Source organism: Dendrobates tinctorius, unplaced genomic scaffold, assembly GCF_039654945.1.
Source record: "Dendrobates tinctorius isolate UK_male_01 unplaced genomic scaffold, ASM3965494v1 ptg000154l, whole genome shotgun sequence".
Lineage (NCBI taxonomy): Eukaryota > Metazoa > Chordata > Amphibia > Anura > Dendrobatidae > Dendrobates > Dendrobates tinctorius.
Window position 1 is genome coordinate 20405609 of NW_027361821.1, and position 16491 is coordinate 20422099.

Consider the following 16491-nt stretch of genomic DNA (forward strand, 5'->3'; position numbering starts at 1 on the left):
AGTGTCCAAGTGCGTCAACGGGTTGTTGTCCGTGAAGATAGTGAACTTGGCGGAGGCTAGGTAATGTTTGAACCTTTCGGTGACAGCCCAGACTATGGCAAGGAACTCCAGCTTGAAAGAACTGTAATTGTCAGGGTTCCTTTCAGTGGGGTGCAGCTTCCTGCTGGCGTAGGAGATCACTCTTTCTTTCCCATTCTGTACTTACGACAGTACCGCTCCTAGTCCCACGTTGCTGGCATCAGTGTACAGCACAAAGGGTTTGTCATAATCTGTGTAGGCCAGAACTTCATCTCCTGTGAGAGCCATCTTCAATCTGGTGAAGGACCTTTCCAACTCTTCAGTCCATTCAAAGGTGGAACTTTTCTGTTCGGTCTTCTTGGACTGCCCACCAGAAGGTTTTGCATAGGGGTGGCTATTTCGGTAAAGCCTTTGATGAATTTTCAGTAGTAGCCTACCAGTCCAAGGAATTGGCGTACTTCATGAAGGTTGCTGGGCTTCGGCCAGTCCTGGATGACTGTGACCTTATCAGGATCTGGTGCCACACCTTCTGCACTGACCACATGACCGAGGTACTGTACCTTGGGCGTCAGGAAGTGGCATTTGGAAGGCTTCACCTTCAGGCCAAAATTGTACAAAGCTTCAAACACTTCAGCCAGGTGTTCCAGATGATCTTCATAGGTTTTGGAGACAACAATAACATCATCCAGATACAACAGGACCGTCTTAAAGTTCATGTGTCCCAGGCAGCACTCCATCAGTCGTTGAAAGGTTCCTGGAGCAGTGCAGAGCCCAAATGGCATATAATTGAACTCACAGAGACCCATTAGAGTGGTAAATGCTGTTTTCTCCTTGCCTGCCTCTGCCACGGGAACCTGCCAATACCCACTAGTGAGATCTAAGGTGGAAAAGTAGTTAGCAGTTTTAAGTGCAGCTAATGATTCTTCAATTCTAGGTAGTGGGTAGGCGTCTTTATGTGTAATGCTGTTAATTTTCCTGAAATCAACACACATTCTCATGCTACCATCCTTTTTCTTTACAAACACTATTGGAGCTGCCCAGGGGCTACAACTGTCTCTGATGACCCCTGCCTCCTTCATCTCTCTCAACATACTCTTAGCACATTGGTATTGTGTTGGGGATATAGGTCTGTACCTCTCCTTTGTGGGTGGATGGTCTCCAGTGGGGATATGATGATGAACCCCTTTTGCCTGCCCAAAATCTAGTGGGTGTTTGCTGAATACCCGCTCATACTCTTGTGTCACTCTGTAAACCCCATTTTTCTGGTATGAAGGTGTAGAGTCAGTTCCCACCTGCAGTTGCTGACAACTCCTCTGGCTGCTTCACAAAGCCATTGTCCTCCACCTGATCGGATGAGACCAAGGGTTCTGCTGCCAGCAAAGAATTGCAATTAACGGTGAGCAGCTTAGCAACTGTGGCGTACCGAGGTATTGTGGCTTCCTCTTCCCCACAATTCAAAAGGCGTACAGGTACTCTCCCCTTTCGTACGTCAACCACCCCTCTGGCTGTCAGGGCAGTGGGCCTGCTATCGGAGTATACTGGTTCTACCAACGCCTGGTAATCTCTCCCTCTAAGACCTATAGCTGCCCGACACCAAACCAACATTTCACATCTGGGGGTATTGCAATGGGGAAGGGGTCACTCACTCTGACACTGCCAATTTCTCTGCCAGAGAGTTCTACCTGTTGTCTTTGCATCAGGGCTCTTATCTCCTTCTGCAGGACTCGTTCACTGGAACCAGCAGTCTCAGCAACCTGTTGCAACATGACAATAACCACGGACAGACAGTTTTCAATTGCATTTGTACCAAGAGTCATCATGGGATTACATTCACGTCGATCAATATCAACAACTATTAAACTTTGAGACTTTAGCTCTACCCGACCCACTTTAACAGTAATTTCTTTACATCCTATCTGTGGCAAAGACTCACCATTACTGGCAACTACTGTCAGTTCATCAGTTGGGCCACGGGTAAGTACAGAGTCAGCCCAATACCTCTTATAAAGAATGTACGGCATAGTGGTCACCTGGGAGCCAGTGTCCAGCAAAGCGTTCATGGGGATGCCATCAATCACCACAGGAAGGATTGGTCTCATTCCCACATACTTGGCTCTCCAGTTCCTTGGCCTGGGTATCCTACTCCTGGGGGTTGGCCCTCTGCCCCTGGGGTTGCTCGCTTAAAGGACAAAATCTTGCAAGATGACCTGCCTTGTAGCAGCGACGACAGATGGGACGTCCGTCCTGGTCATAGCGATCGTTGTTCCTTCCTTGAAGTGGCGGGGTTCTCCTCCTCCGGAGCCACGGGACATCCTCTGGACTGGAAGCAAGCTGGATCTTTTCTTTGGAGGACACTTGCAGGGACTGCACGGTTTTCGCAAGTGCAGCCATCCCTTTGGTCAACTCCTGGACCTGAAGACGCAGCTCCTCAGTTGGATCTTTATCCAGAGTCTGTGCATCAGCCTCTACAGGGATGGAAGGAAAAGATGTTGCTTCCTGATGGTAGGTGATCGCTGGGCGCTTAGGGGGCGCTGGACGGCTGTCAGTGGATTCCTGCAGTACCCGAATAGCCCTGTCCTTAAAATCAGCAAAGTCCAGATCAGGGTTTTGCAGGGTTATGATACGCAACTGTCCTCTATGGGTACTGGATAGGAGTCCTTCAATGAACTACTCCTTTAACAGTTTATCTTCCTCCTTCACACTGTCAGGATCAACTTGCTTAACTGCTCGCAGCGCCTCCTGCAGGTTGAGAGCATAATCCCTGATACTGTCCTGCGCCTTCTGTTTACAGCCAAAGAACCTCATCTTGATTTCAGCTGCAGTGCAGGTGTCAAAGGTGCTCCTCAGCTTGGCCAGGATCTTTGCAACAGTCTCTTTATCAGTGTCCTGCCAGCCTTTCACCTCTCTCTGTGCTGCACCCGTTAGCTGTCCAATCAGGATATTCACTTTCTGGCTTTCAGACAGAGGGTATTGTTGTGAGTTCATTTTCCCCTTCGTCACTGAGGTCTGGTGAGCTCCCTATTCTGGTGAGGGAAGGTAGTGAGCCTGATTATCAGGCACCTGAGCCTAATGAGGATGACTGGCTGAGTGGAGTCACGGACTGGATATAGGGCTGCCGACGCCCTTCTGCCCTGCGGGTGATTTCTCTGTGGACTTCTAGGACACCAGTCTGATTCCTGCTCCTCTAAAGCTAAGTTTTCTGCTTTGCCTGTTAGCATTTGTATTTTGTTTTTGTTTTCCTTGCTTTTCTGGATTCTGCCATTCCCTGCTGGGGTGAGCTGAATCTCCTTTTGCCTGTTGCTCTGTCTTCAGAATATTCCTGAGTACTGACATAGCTTTTTTGAAGCCTTGCGTCTTCAGGGCCTTTTTCACTGTCAGTCTGTTGGCTCTTATTTTCATAGGGTTTTTCACGGATTGCAGACAGCAGCCTTCCTGTCCTTTCCTATCTAGTTAGCTTGGGCCCCGTCTTTGCTCAGACTATCTTTCTGTCTGAGTTAGTGTTTTCATCTTGCTTCACCGTCATTATATGTTGGGGGCTGCTTATTGCTTTGGGGTCTGCTCTGGGGCAGTTTAGATTTCCCCTTTCTTTCTTTAGGCCTATTTAATTCTCTGGCTGTGATCGAGGGGTCTAGGGCATCGTAGGAACCCCCCACGGCTACTGTTAGTTGTTGTGGATAGGATCAGGGGTCTGCAATCCGATAGCTGCCAACCTCTCTGGTTTTCTGGACTTAGCTAGCATTTCTTTTTTTGCCTCCTATGGTGACTCAATCATAACAGGGTATACTTTAAACAAACTGCACAGTCTCTCTTTAAATTCACTCAGGGTATGCGACTCACCCGAGTACTGCGGTAGCCAGGCCGCTCCCGGTATGTAGGGCATAGACAGCGGCATTATGGAGACCGCTGCGGTGGGCGCTCCTCCTGGTGGTACTGTGGGGTTGGCAATGGCGCCTGCCGCTGCATCATCATTTGGCGCGGACATCCTCTCCCCCCCAGTTAACGTTAGCCAGGGCCGGGGGTTATGGGAGCTCACCAGCTGCTGCTTCACAGGCCCGATGCTCCGGCTGTAGGTCTCAGTTCCTCCTCTTCTCGCGCTGTCCTCTCTCCCCGCGCGGTACTTCGCTTCTTCGCGCTCCGCGGCAGGCTCCGTCCACGAAGGCCTGCCCCTCTTTCTTCCTGTGCGTGCCAAGCAGCGCGGCAATGGCGGCAACTGGCGCCAATTTCACAGTCTTTTTGCACAAACACAGTCTATGGCACACAGGACCCAGGGGGGTACCGAGCTCCTTAATCCTGTTCGTGACGCCAAGTTAGGGTCGCCCTCCCAGGGCTGTGCGGTACTCGGTACCGAGCCGGTGGCAGGGGAATGTGTCACAGCAGCTGTGACCCGGTCCGTGGCCCTGGGCGCCCAAGTAATGGGGGAATATAGTTAATGGAATGGAATAGTTCGTGACGCCACCTGTGGTGTTCGGCAAGGGAGATGTTAAGCCGACGCTGCAGACAGATCCACTGGGACTGATGGTATGGTGCAGCAAAGATGTAATAGCTCTCCACAGGTGAAGCTATAGTCCCAGGGCAGTGTAGATGTGGTCGGCACGGGGATGTAACAGTGCCGGAAAGGTAGGAAGCAGACAAGACACAGCGGGGTGCAATTTCTGTACCTTTACTGGATAACTGCAGTCCAGGGTCCTGATTACAGATGGTATTGGAGCAGGCTAGCCTGGAAACAATTCAGGGATTCTCTCTCAGCAGACGGGCTGTGCAGTCTCCTTCCTAGCGCCTATTTGAATGAAGTACTCCAAGCACTGAGTTACACTGAAGTTCCTCCTGTCAGATGTTCCCAAGAACCTTACTTGCACAGCAGACAGCTGTAGTCTATCTCAGGGGCTCCTTTCTCCTGAGTCCCAGCTCTCTATCCAAGCTGCTGTTGTGCCCTCAAGTCTTAGATGGGAGTAGGGCATTTACAGCCTCCTACTCCTCTGGTATCTGTTGTAGGACCATTAGTATCTGTACAACCGTGGAGACCAGGCTCCAGTTCATGCGCTCACTGTGAGGGAGCTCTCCTTTCCTAGCTCAACCTCCAGCTTCTCTCTCCACGTCTGCACACTTCACCCTCCGCATACTAACTGACCACTCCTTCCTCTTGGCCCTCAGAGAGCTCTCCTCCCTTAATCCTGGTTCAGAGCTCCCCTGCTGGCCTGGAGTGGAACTGTGTTGCATGAATGGACTGACTGCGAGAGAGACCCATCATTGCCTCCAAGCCTGGCATTACCCTCCTCTGGAGGAAGGCAAAGCCACTGTGGCAGCCATACTCTTTGGGGGCGCCACACTAGCGTAGCGGTGCGGTGTGCACAGTGGCTTAAGGCTTGCCACTGACTGGCGCTGACTGCTAAACTAATTCCCTATCACCATGCGTAATATCAGAGGGAAGGGGTTTCAAATGAGTCAGTCAACAGAATCATACATCCATCACCATTCACACATATCAAGTATAGTCTATACTAGCGCATGGCGGAACGGCCATGCGCGCTTTTTATAGCCGTGCGGGACCTTCCAGATCTCCGAGATGGACCAATGAGATCGGGAACAGGACCTGGGCACATGATTCCCAATCTCCAATGGGAGATCGTCTCGTAAGCATGCCCAGTAGGAATACAGAGGGACTTAGTCTCTGGAACGGTCTGCTGCCAAGTAAGTTCTCTGCAGTAGAAAGACAGCAGGAGGCTGCAGAATCTGAGGCTCTGGATTCCTGCAGAGCAGACGCAGAAACCTGACGCCTAACAGCAGGGACTTGGTTACAGCCGGCTCTGTAGTGGACTATGTACTGAGCGATTAGTGCGCCTCTGTGACTGAAAGCCGGAGGCTGCTGAGAGGAATAAAGTTAATTTCCTCCTGCCAGCAGGGTTCTCAAATACACAACTTCAGAATGCTATTAATCTGTAGATTAACTCCATATTGTCCACCTATTATCACTTCAATATTGCCATGAATGAGCATTTCTAGAACACTCATTCAATGTAATCTCTCTGCATAATTGTACTTTAACTTTATGATTACTGAAAGCCATTAATATGCAGTATAGCTGGATAATATACATTACGATGGTGGTTAGTGCTCAGAGCAATGGTGAAATGTGAAGCAAAGGACTTGATCGTCCAATAAAATTGACAGTAAGGGACTTTGGAAGTAATGTTTAAGTTCTTCATTTTTCCATATATTCTTAAACAATTCTCTAAGTAAAACAGCGTCTACCTCTCCTTCTTACTCTCATATTATACTACATCTTGTCACCTATAATTTGCACAAGCATTTAAACCAGTCTTACATTGCCATATAGTGATCTAGAATCTATTAAAATTGCATTTAGGTTTGTGAACACTGTCCATGTTGCCAATTGCAATAGTTAGTGGGTATCTGAATATGTCACTCAGTTGTGGAAAGTTAACTTGACTGGCCAAAGTCAAGTCATATAACAAATAGATCCTATAAAATGCAAGTCTATGTTCTGCAAAGATACCATGAGTTAACAATTTTACCATACAGAATATGGATATGTAATGAAGTGCATGTATATTAGTATATAACACTTAATTTTTATTAACAAAAGTCTACACATTAGATTAAAACCCAACCAGGTTGGTCAAGTATAGGGGTATTGTGATGTCATTCCGTACTAACAGATATGTGAACTATTTAATTGGCAGTTATTGAATTGCTGTTGTTATTGAGTCGTCTACTGAATGTAAAAAACGTTTCTGATTTTTGTGATTTTATACTATTTGAAGAGTCTGTAACTCCTTCAGTAGAAAATGTTAAGAGCTGAAGAGCTGCAGGGTTAAACACATTGGTCCAGTTGAGCCCCAATTTTGGAGTAGATAAAATAAAGTTGAAAACTTAAAAAACCTGGACAGTCATGTGGCCACCAGAAACATATTTTATCTTCCATATTATAGCACCCTCCATAATTGTTGTGATAGATACCGTATAAAACATTGGCGATCACCAAATTCACATCATATGTCTCACAGATTTCAAGTCATGCTGAATGCTATATCATGTTCCTTGGTTCCCTTTGAATTTTCGCTTGGCAGACTCGGATAAATATTAGATAAGAAAAGTTTACTTATAATATTTTCTTTTAAAAATATCTCTTGTAAGCCTGGAGCCAATAAATGACTGACTTATACCAGATTTCAGAATGACGTCATCCTCTGTAGCTCCAGTAAACAGATTAGTAAATTCATGGCTAAAAGCTGGTCAACGCATCATGTGAGAGGTGGTTCATTTTATGTCGAGAAAGTTTTATAGCTTTCGTGTTGGAGGTGAAAGGATTTTGCTTGTTTGTGTGGCGCCCCTGAGGCTCAGTCGCCACAGAGGTACTGCACCTTCTCCTAAGGTGTAGTGCCCCACCATCCGGGTAAGGTGGGAACTCCTTTCCACACTCCAACGCTCGCACCCCACACAACAGGGTAGTTCTGCATAACCACATTGCGGCTCCTTGCTCAGAGGGTAGCAGAGCACCTTTGGTGGTTCCCTGCTTGGAACACTGGATGTGCTGGGAGGTGGGTGGAGTTAAGATAGATACAAGAGTGGGAAAGTGTAGGAGGACAGGTCAGTCTGACAGAAGGTCAGTCGGGTAGGAAGTCACTCAGACAGGAGTGAGGATCCCTGGAAGAAGGGATGGAGGAAGGAGTGCTGCAGCTGCCTCAGTGATCTGAGCCAGCTGGCACAGGAAAGGAAAAGAAGGAGAAAGACGTAGAACTGAAATCTAAGCTTCCATAAGAAAGAAAGACAAGTACGGAGCGAAGGAGTAGAGAGAACAGAGAGGACGTGGGTTAGAGGAGGAACCCTGCCTGTAGGTTCTCAGCGCAAGGCCGGGGCCCGGTCCCCGAGGTTGTATGGACACTTATGGTTCTGCAGCAGACACCGATGGAGTAGTTGGCTGTAAATGCACTACTCCCATCTAACACTTGGGGCACAACAGCAATTGGATAGAGAGCCAGGACTCAGGAGAAGGGAGTCCCCGAAGCAGGCTACAGCTGTCTGCCGTACAAGTAGAGTTCTTGGGAACATCTGACAGGAGGAACTCCAGTGTAACTCAGTACTAGGAGATCTTCACACTTTAAGGCGCTATAAAGGAGTCGTTCAGAGAGGTACATGTTGGCGGAGTGTTGGAGGGGAGAATCCTATCTTGCCCGGAGGTTGATTGAGTGTCTGACCCGGAGAACACGGCCCGGAGGCAGGCACCTGTGTGTGTGTACAATGGACTGTGAGTAAAGCTTTGGAACTACAAGCCCCGGTGTCCTCCATTCATTTGTGCGCTAACACATTCAGCACCGCTATAGCTGGGTACCATTCTCCACACCGCCTTCACCTCTCCTCTTTCATTGCATCCACGCTGCCCTGGGGCTACAGCTTCACCTGTGGGGAGCTACACCATCTAGGCTGCAACACACCACCAGCCCCAGAGGATCTGCATGCAGCGTCCGCATAACATCCTACTTGCCGAACACCACAGGTGGCATCACGAACTATTCCATTAACTACATTCCACCATTTACATTCCCCCATTGATTTGGGCGCCCAGGGCCACGGACCGGGTCACCGCTGCTGTGACACATCCCACTGAGTACCCCACAGCCCTGGGGGGGCGACCCATTTGTGTCCCCCGCGATTGTGCCATAAAGTGGATAAATAAGAATGGCAATAAATGGAATATGTCCATAGGTTTTTGCTACATCATCTGAGAGCAGCATAAACTTCATAAGGAGTGCATGAGAAAAAATAATCAATGCATTAAGTAAAACAGGGTGCATATTTTTCAGCTTCTATGAGCAACCACAAGAAATATCCTACTGTAATACTGTAAGCAACTGGCTTACTGTAGCGTTATGGCCAGCACCCATGCATGGTGTCCCCTTCCCCCTCCATGCAGTGACGGCGACTAACTCACCGCACCGGCCCCACGGAGTGGTCCCCGGCATGTCCCTGCTTCTTCCTGTGGTGCTGGCCCCGGCGGTGTGCCTAGTACGCATGCGCGCACTCCCCTGCTCTTAAGGTGGCAGCGTGCATATGATAAATGTGCTCAGCCTGCTGATGAGAAGCAGTTAGTGTAATTGTTGTTAGTCAATTGTTGGGAGTCATCCTTTATAAAAGACTCCCTCTCCCTAAGGGTGTCACCGAACAATGAGTTTATTCACTAGGAAGGGTGGTGGTCTACCAGTGGAGTTGTGAGGTCCTCTGATCCCGATGTGGCCAGGTCCTGAACCCGAATCCCTGGTCCTAGTGTGGCCAGTGTCCTGAATATGAATCCTTGGTCCTAGTGTGGCCATGCCTGAACTTTGTCCCCTGGTCCCGGTGCGGCCAGTCCTGAACCCGAAGTCCACTGGTCCCAGTGCGGCCAGTACCTGAACATTGTTCCCAGGTCCGTGTGCAGCCAATCCCTGATCCAGCATAATAGATGGTTTGTCTGATCATAGCCCTAATCCATGTCAGTGAACCTGCAGCTGCAGCACCAGGATCAGCCTATCAATGGTACCTGGTGGCTACCTGCAGCCCAGTCTGTCTCCACCATCAGTAGCTCCAGTGAACACTTGGTAGCCACTTTGCTACACACCTTCCTAGGCAGGCCTGGCTTGTGGCACAAAGGGTCCACAAATCCACATGCTTTTGGAGTAACAGTTTTCTTACACATTTTCTCTGGGTGTTTTACTTCTGATATCTTTGCTTCTGTCAGTTTTGGGGTAACAGTTGTTTTTATTTACTCTGTCTGTCTCTTCTATTACCTTTTGAGTGCAACTTTAAATATTTTCCCCTAATGGTGTTATCTGGTGGTAGACTTTAATTCATTCATTAACTGTGCTGTAGTTTGAGCTGGTTGAAGTTGATTTTCGTGTGATTCCTTTTCTCCTTAGGGAACAGCTACTCTTGTGATCCTAGGACATTCAGGGTAAGCTGCTGTTGAGTATGGGTGCCATTGCTTTACCTTAAGATGCCAGCCTCAGTGGTCATGCAGGGACAGACCAGAGTCAGAGAAGAGCTTTTCCTAGTCTGCTAGTCTGAACAGGGACCTGTTAGGTTCAGGTATTTGTCTTCCCGGTTTGTATGTTACCTGTGTGAATGTGCTCTGGCAGTCATAACAATGGATTGACAAAATACTAACAAAATATTAAAAACTAGCGTTGCCTGGGCATAGTAACCAACTGTGGTTAGTTCTAACAAATTATAAAGATTATATTGCACATAAAAACCGTGCATCTAATCCTATCCTGTGTGATACTGACTGCTGAGCCGTGTATCTAATCCTATCCTGTGTGATACTGTCTGCTGAGCCGTGTATCTAATCCTATCCTGTGTGATACTGTCTGCTGAGCTGCATATCTATTCCTATCCTGTGTGATACTGACTGCTGAGCTGTGTATATAATCCTCTCCTGTGTGATACTGACTGCTGAGCTGTGTATCTAATCCTCTCCTGTGTGATACTGACTGCTGAGCTGTGTATCTAATCCTATCCTGTGTGATACTGGGCTCCCCCTGCAGTCTCTGTCAGAGGGTGGTCTGTGTCAGCACGGTAATAAATTGTGTTATTTCCAGCTTTACAGAAGGACGATAACACCATAGAAATGATAAGAATAATAGGCCTCAGTTACCACAACTGTCTACAAAGAAAACTGTTGCTGATAGTAACCAATCACAGCTCATTTTTCATCTTTTAAACAGCTCTGGGACAGCGTGGCGAGTTTTGAGTGGTGACTTTAGTGTTTCGACATTTATGTGGCGAGGTTGGTGTATGTGTGGTGAAATGCGTGCTGAGGGTGGTATATGTGTTGAAGCACGTGGTAGTGTGTGGCGCATTTTGTGTGTGTGTTCATATCCCCGTGTGTGGTGAGTATCCCATGTCAGGGCCCCACCTTAGCAACTGTACGGTATATACTCTTTGGTGCCATCGCTCTCATTCTTTAAGCCCCCCTTGTTCACATCTGGCAGCTGTCAATTTGCCTCCAACACTTTTCCTTTCACTTTTTCAAAATTATGTAGATAGGGGCAAAATTGTTTGGTGAATTGGAACGCACGGGGTTAAAATTTTACCTCACAACAAAGCCTATGACGCTCTCAAGGTCCAGACGTGTGACTGTGCCAAATTTTGTGGCTGTAGCTGCGACGGTGCGGATGCCAATCCCGGACATACACACAGACACACACACCCACATTGAGCTTTATATATTAGATTTATATTTAGGGTTTTAGGAAAAAAAATAGTAACAATGCACTGACGTAAGAAGAATCTGCAAAACTAATCACATGCTAAAGAGTTGCAAGTCAAATTTATGTATGAACTAACCAAGATGATTGTCTACAAAATGATTGTGGTCTCACATTCAAAGCGGTACTGGATGGTGAGATATGGAGCCTGAAAGCCAAAAGTTCAAAACATTGTTACCCATTTGCTCGTCAGTGTATATTGTCCATACTGGTCTTCTTTCAGTAATGTTCCTATTATGTGGTTCTTCAGCATCAAATATGAAAAAAAATAGGAGAAGCCTTTTAAAAGCTGACTTCAGTGGGCAAGCAATGGGCAGTGCGTGACGTCACTGCCATGCGCCAACAGTGACTCGCACACCAACATCAGCTGCCGGTCTTTAATTGGCTGGCAGGATATATTGCAGTGCATGGATCCCATCGATGGTGGGACGGCTTTTTTGCTATGTTTGATCAAATACAGTATTACTAAGAACTCTGTATGATTTAAATGCACTTTTGCTTTTTACTTATTTAATTATAGCAGGGTTTTTTTCATTTTATCTTTTGTAGGTTTTGTATGCTTTTTGGTCATGTGAGCATGCATTTATATGCTGCATGTGTACCAACTCAAACCAAGCTCAATTTTTGTGTTTTTTCAGTGCATGGATCCGGCAATACATTTCAGATGAATGTGCATTCTCGGACAGACATCTAAATGAAATACAGTGCCTTGCGAAAGTATTCAGCCCCCTGGAACTTTTCAACCTTTTCCCACATATCATGCTTCAAACATAAAGATACCAAATGTAAATTTTTGGTGAAGAATCAACAAACAAGTGGGACACAATTGTGAAGTTGAACGAAATTTATTGATTATTTTAAATTTTTATGGAAATTGAAAAACTGAAACCTTTTGCTCTCTCTACTGACTCTGTGTTTTGGATTCCCCTTTGTACTACGTTACTTCTGGTATTGACTCGGGTCTCTGACTATTCCGCTGCCACCTAGTGGTTGCTTCGCTGTAATTCTGCTGGTCTGCTCCATTGCTGGATATTCAGCCCATTCTCCACTCTGCTGCCATCTAGTGAAGTTTGTGTTACTCTGTATTCACCTCATTATTACAGCGTGACACATACTATTTCTAACCATAGACAGTACCTGTACCTATATTTGCAACTCAACCTATATTCATTTGAATGGGCTTTACGCTGCAATACCAGACATAGTCCATGTAATGGGACTACCTTAAAAGATGGAATCACTAAGCCAGTGAGGGTGGGCAGCACGAGGTAGAGGTGTGGATGCAAGTGAAGCTGGATTTGCAAAACAGCATGTGAGACAGCAAGGCAGTGTTTCCGCGGTCAGTAAATGCTGCGGGTTTGACGCTGCGTACATCCAGATGTTACAGCATAGTGGAGAGGATTTCATGAAATCCCATCTCCAATATGCGTTCAGAGACGTAGGTGGCAGACCTGCGCATCCGGACATGCGGCGCGTCATTATAGACCGCAGCATGCCTATTAACAATGTGGAGACGCTCCGTCCCTGCAGCGTAAATTTCCCATAAACTATCTTTAGATGCGGTAAAACGTTTGGCATTGTTGCCAAAAAGTTCAATTTTGGTTTCCTCTGACCAGAGCACCTTCTTCCACATGTTTGGTGTGTCTCCCAGGTGGCTTGTTGCAAACTTTAAACAACACATTTTATGGATATCTTTGAGAAATGGCTTTCTTCTTGCCACTCTTCCATAAAGGCCAGATTTGTTCAGTGTACAACTGATTGTTGTCCTATGGACAGACTGTCCTACCTCAGCTGTAGATCTCTGCAGTTCATCCAGAGTGATCATGGGCCTCTTGGCTGCATCTCTGATCAGTCTTCTCCTTGTTTGAGATGAAAGTTTAGAGGGATGGCCGGGTCTTGGTAGATTTGCAGTGGTATGATACGCCTTCTATTTTAATATGATCTCTTGCATAGTGCTCCTTGGGATGTTTAAAGTTTCGGAAATCATTTTGTATCCAAATCCGGCTTTAAACTTCTCCACAACAGTATCACGGACCTGCCTGTTGTGTTCCTTGGTCTTCATGATGCTCTCTGTGCTTCAAACAGAACCCTGAGACTATCACAGAGCCGATGCATTTATACGGAGACTTGATTACACACAGGTGGATTATATTTATCATCATCAGTCATTTAGGACAACATTAGATCATTCAGAGATCCACAATGAACTTCTGGAGTGAGTTTGCTGCACTGAAAGTAAAGAGGCCGAATAATATTGCACGCCCCACTTTTCAGTTTTTGAATTTCCACAAAAATATAAAATAACCAATAAATTTCGTTCAACTTCACAATTGTGTCCCACTTGTTGTTGAGTCTTCACCAAAAATTTACATTTGGTATCTTTATGTTTGAAGCATGATATGTGGGAAAAGGTTGAAAAGTTCCAGGGGGCCAAATAATTTTGAAAAGGCACTGTATACAGAGCTCCTGTGTATAATGTCACTGGTGCTCACTGTATTACGTATACACTATATTCAGAGCTTCTGTGTATAATGGCACTGTTGGTAATAAGGCTAAGTGCACACGTACCGGAACTCTCGCGGAAATTACCGCGAGAATTCCGGAATTCCAGTCCGTGGGAAAATTGCATTTTAAATTCCCGCAATTTTCCCGCGGAAAAACTAGCATTTTGCAAGCGTAATTAGCTTGCAAAATGCTAGCGTTTTCCAAGTGATCTGTAGCATCGCTTGGAGAACTGATTGACAGGTTGGTCACACTCGTCAAACATAGTGTTTGACGAGTGTGACCAACTTTTTACTACTGAGGCCGCCTATGCGGCTTCAGTAGTAAAAGATAGAATGTAAAAAAAAATAAAAAATGGTGTTATTCTTACCTTCCGACGTCCCGCGCATCCGTTCCCAGTAATCCTTTGCGGAAATGCCCGCGATGACGTCCGTTCTCGCGGGATCGCGATGTCTCGTGGTAATTCGCGATGACGTCGCGCGATCCCGCGAGAACGGACGCCATCGTGGGCATTTTCGCAAAGAACTACTGGGAACGAGAGCGTGACGAGAAGCGGGAAGACTGCGCGGGACGTCGGAGGATGAGAATAACAATATTTTTTATTTTTAAATTCTATTTTTTACAGGGATATGGTACCCAAAGCCCGGAGGACAGTCTCCTCTCCTCCAGACCGTGGGTACCATCCGCAAATGTTCTGCTTACTTTCCGCATGGTGGGCACAGCCACATGCGGGAAGTAAGCGGAACAATGCATTCCTATGGGTGCGGGATTGCCGCGATTCCGCAAATTAATGAGCATGCTGCGGTTTTTACCGCGAAGCGATTCCGCCGCGGTAAAAACCGCAGCATTAGCACAGCATTGCGGAATCCCATAGGAATGCATGGGATGCTTATTTTTCGCGTTTTCGCGGCAAAATCGCGCGGTTAAAACCGCCGCGGAAACGCGAAAAAAACGCCACGTGTGAACTCAGCCTAACAGTGTTTTTAGTATTGTGGTTTGTATTCATGATCAGTATTGTAGTATTCAATCACTGCAATAACTTGGGTCACTGGTAACTTGATACAAGAGAGTTGAGGGTGCAGACAGCACTAGGATTAAGGCTGTGTGCACACGCTGCGGATTCTGCTGCGGTTCCGTAGCGGTTTTGACAGCTGCGGACCCGCAGCAGTTTTTGCTGCGGTGTACAGTACCATTATTCCCTATGGGAATAAAAACCCGCAGTGCAGACGGTGCGGATTTTTCCGCGCGGTTTTTCTGCGGTTTTGAAACCGCAGAAAGAATTGACATGTCAATTCTTTCTGCGGATTCCGCTGCGGTTTGCCATCTCCTCCATTGAGGAGATGAAAAACCGCAGGGCAAAACCGCAGAGCAATCCGCAGGTAAAATCGCAGGTCTTTTGACCTGCAGATTTACCTGCGGATTTTACAAAATCCGCGAGTCCAAATCCGCACCCCAATCCGCAGCATGTGCACATACCCTAACAGAGAGTACCTTGATAGCAGAGTTTAAAGTGTGAAAAGCAACAAGACTGGGTGAGATAAGTTAGTAATCAGGTGAGAGTGCAATAGCACCAGAAATAGCTGAGACAGGTTGGTCACCTAGTAACTTGACACATCAAAGGTGATGGTGGGGTCAGCACCAGGATTAGCAGAGAAGAGTTGGTTATTATTAGGTATCTTGTTATTCGTGTTGAAAGTATAAACAGCACCAGGAATAATAAGACTGAGCTTGATAGTAAAAGCTGGTTGTTGTATAGCTGACAAGATAATAATACACATGACTGGAGTAGTGCCAAGTGGAAACCGAGTCCTGACTCCTATAAAGCACATCTTACCTGTATACTCAGGCAGTACTCAGCCATGTGAACCTTCCTATAAACCTTTGGATTATGACAACAAAGGTTATTATAGAAACCCGATACAAAATAGCACAGAAAGAGGCAGCCGTAAAGGAAAGACGAGTTAATGCCTATCACTAGAGCTGGGACATACAACAGTCCATGAACAAGAGTGGACCTGTTTTTAGAAGAAAAAAACTAGCCATTTTTTTATCATCTGAACTCTACAAATATAGTTACTATTTTAAACATCAGTGCAATACAAACCAGCTGAAAATAGAAATAAGCTCATTACCCTTGTAAGATTGTTAGGGTCTATAACAATCTCTATTCCTTACATATCATCTGACTGGGATGATTTAGCAAATCCTGCTTTGAGCAGGGGGTTGGACCAGATGGCCCAGGAGGTCCCTTCCAACTCTACCATTCTATTCTACATGTAGCCAATACAAGGTATGTTTAACATTCACAATGTAACATTGACAGGTGGAAAATTCACATTGTGGTTTGTCCTAATGAAGAAGTTATAAACTTCTAAACGTATTTACAAATAAACCGCCTTAAATTGACGTGGCATCTCTCGTCCTTCCTTCCACTGCAGCGCAGAGTAAGGGCCCCGTCACACATAGCGATCTCACTAGCGAGATCGCTGCTGAGTCACAAGTTTAGTGACGCAACAGGGATCTCACCAGCGAGATCGCTGTGTGTGACAGCGATCAGCGACCGGCCCCCCTGCCGGTATCGCTGATCGCTATTGGAAAGCCCTGGACATTTTTTTGGTCGCGATCAGCTGGTAACTAAGGTAAACGCATAGTTTCTAAGCACGGCGCTGTGCTTAGAAACCCGATGAGTACCTTAGTTACCAGCGCGCTG